Genomic DNA, 3,206 nt, shown 5'->3' on the forward strand with positions numbered 1-3,206 from the left:
AGCAGATTCAAAAGTACATGATTTCTTACTTTTGCTATAAGTTCCACTAGCTATAAGCCTTCAAACTTTTTAAATGCTCCTACGTGTATGGTTCAGCGTTTTGGAGCTCTGCCCTGAACCTGCTTCACCTTGTATTCTGTGGTATTGCTGACAGCGAACTTCACTGCACCTCTACCCTATCTGCCATCAAGCCCCACCTCCAGGAAATGTTTCTTGATTGGTATATATCTAGATGGTGGGGATACCTTCACAAAATGTCCAACTCATAGTCTCAAGTGATGGCTATGATTCATTTATAAATGCAGTGTTATTTTAGAGCCAAGAAAAAGGAGTGATCCTCTGACCATTGTTGTTAAGTGGTGTGGAGTTTGTTCTTACTCATAGCGACTCTGTTCTGATTCTGTTCTGACTCACAGAATTCCTGAGGAGTTTGCAAAGGCTCTAGAGAATGTGATATTGGATATGTAAAATGTGGTATGAGAAACGTGGTTGTTAATTTGCCAGATACAGAAATGGGGTGATATAGTATTTGTTGTTGTTGTGAGGTGCTGTTGAGTCCACACAGACTCTTTGCAACCTTACGCACAACAGAATGAAACACTGCCCAGTCTTGCAACAACTCACAATTGATGCTATGCTTAAGAGACAATATAGGTATGAGGAGGAAAAACAAAAACAAAAACAAAACAGTTGTATATAAGAGTGCTTCAAAACTTTGTGGAAAATTCCACTATCTTTTCATTACATTTTGCATGAACTGTTTGAAGCAAACTTGTATTGGTATAAAAGTAGCAATGTCTTGGTGAACTATGAAAAGGACATTATACTACACCCTAGTTCTCAACCTCAGCACTATAGACATTTTTGAGCCAGATCATTCTTTGTGGTCCTGTACACTGACAGATTTTTAGGCACATCTGTAGCCTCTGTCCACTAAGTGTCAGTAGTGCACTTCTCTTTTGGTTGTGATTAGCCAAAATGGCTCCAGACATTGTCAACACTCCCTGTGGGCAAAATCAACTTTGGTTGGGAACTACTGCATAAGACCACAGGATACATGTGGGACTTGCTGAGAGATGTGATAGGAACGTTAAGGTTAAGAGGTGAAGGACTCTCATGCCATGCTGAAGACTGGATTTTATTCTGATGATGGTGTCATTATCAACAGTCACGACATGGTCAGATGGACTTAGATAAAAGCTTTGCTGCAGTTGGGGGATAAATTATATGGGGAGGGAGATAGTGAATAGAGACAGAGATGCTTTAATTAAGATACATCAGTCCAGGTAAGAAATTATACAAATCTTGAATAGGAAAGTATGAGACTGGCAACGAAGAGGATTCTTCAAAAACAGAATTTACAGGACTTGACATGGTGTGTAATAGAAAGTGAATGAGGTATGTTGTTGTTAAATGCTGTCAAGGACTTCCGACTCATAGTGACCCTGTTTCTGAGGCTTTAAACCCATACTGACAGGTTTTCCCAGCCTTTAAACCTTCACGGGAGCTGAAAGCCTCATTTTGCTCCCATGGAACAACTGATGAGCTCCAACTGTGATTCTTGTGGTTTGCAGTCCAGTGTTTATCTGTGGAGCCATTTGGGCAGATAATGATGCCTTTAAGGGGCACTGGTAGTGCAGTGGGTGTTATACATTGGGCTGCTAACCACACTGTCAGCAGTTTGAATCTACCAACTGTTCTGAGGGAGAAAGATGGGGCGTTCTGGTCTTGTTAACAGGTTTAATCTCAATAGTAATGGATGAACCTGTCCTTTTAAGATAGCCTGTGAATGGAAGAAGGATGAACCTGTTCTGTTAAGATAGCATGTGAATGGAATGAAGCTAGAGCCCTTCTTCAACCTTATACCAAAAAGGTCCACATGGGTTAAGGATTGAAATGTTAGTATGAAATCATGACTTTGGTTTTAAATAAAATGTGAAAATATATGTAAAAATTTTTTAAAGAGAAGACTTTTTGAACTATGACACCAGAGTCCTGGAGTAAAAACACATAATGCTTGTACAGTTAAAGCTAAAACACACAAAATTTAAAGAGGGAAAACTGAAGTAAAATGGTTGACAAATTGTATGACTGACAAATTGTTATTCTCTTTAACACCTTAAAAGTACTTATAAAATAGTATGAAAATTAGAAACACTATTTAAAAATTAGAAATACTATTTTTAAAAAAAGGCTAAACAAGGAAATTTAAGTGAGTCCCTGCAGGGTTGATATAAGAGTAAAGAAATAAACATTCATAAGCTGCTGATGGAAATTAAAATTATAATTTTCTTGAAAAAGATTCTTACAGCCTATATCAAATACATGAAGGATGGACCCTTTGATTCTACAGTTTTCCTTCTGTTTATTTAACAAATAACTAAGGAGTATTGACAATTTAATAAGGTTTATTATAGAATAAATTTAAGAACAGATTTGCACAGGTCACTGTGTGGCACTGTGAAAAGATTTCAGAAGGCAGGAAAGACTGGCCAGTTCCCCAGCTCATTGATGAGGTTAGCATTCTTTTAAAGACACTAAAGTGACATCATATTTACAATGAGAAATACTTGGGTATTATTTTTAAATGATCAGTGTTCATGTTTGTAAAATTTTCAAGGGATTGACTGTTTTAAAATATAAAAATGAAATTTTTACTTCATAGCATTTTCCTAGACAGACTTTTATTTATGGACTTTGGTTCTCATAGTTGAAGGGTGGGAAACTGCTTAATTAACAAATTATCTATTATTTCCTAATTTCAAAAGTATACAAAGTCAAGCCTTAAGGATTTCATAAAATAAGTTTTATGTACAAACAGAGGTCCCAACTTAATTTTGTTAATGATACATTTACTAGCTTATCAATATTGGCCTAAGTTGATCATCTTTAAACAGCAGGAGCAATGGGACCCAAAGGGAATGTGAATGATTCAGTTCTTAGAAACAATTCAATTTTTTTTTTTCTAATCTTCTATATAATCTTTATCTTGCTCGTTTCTTTTACACTGGTGGTGGTTTTGTCCCATCAGCTCATAGTGATGCTGTATAGGGTTTCAGAGGTTGTAAATCTTTATAGATTTATAGGAGTAGAAACCCTATGTTATTGTTGTTAGGTGCCATCGAGTCGGTACTGACCCATAGCGACCTTATGCACAGCAGAATGAAACACTGCCCAATCCTGGGCCAACCTCACCACCATTGCCA

General features: G+C 36.8%; 1 protein-coding gene across 3 annotated transcripts in view; it reads left to right on the top strand.

Moving 5' to 3' along the window:
• Positions 1-3,206, top strand: part of FAM184A (family with sequence similarity 184, member A) — a 210,548-nt gene that overhangs the window by 126,192 nt on the left and 81,150 nt on the right. The window lies entirely within an intron of this gene.

This window comes from Chrysochloris asiatica, unplaced genomic scaffold, assembly GCF_000296735.1.
Source record: "Chrysochloris asiatica unplaced genomic scaffold, ChrAsi1.0 scaffold00027, whole genome shotgun sequence".
Taxonomy (NCBI): domain Eukaryota; kingdom Metazoa; phylum Chordata; class Mammalia; order Afrosoricida; family Chrysochloridae; genus Chrysochloris; species Chrysochloris asiatica.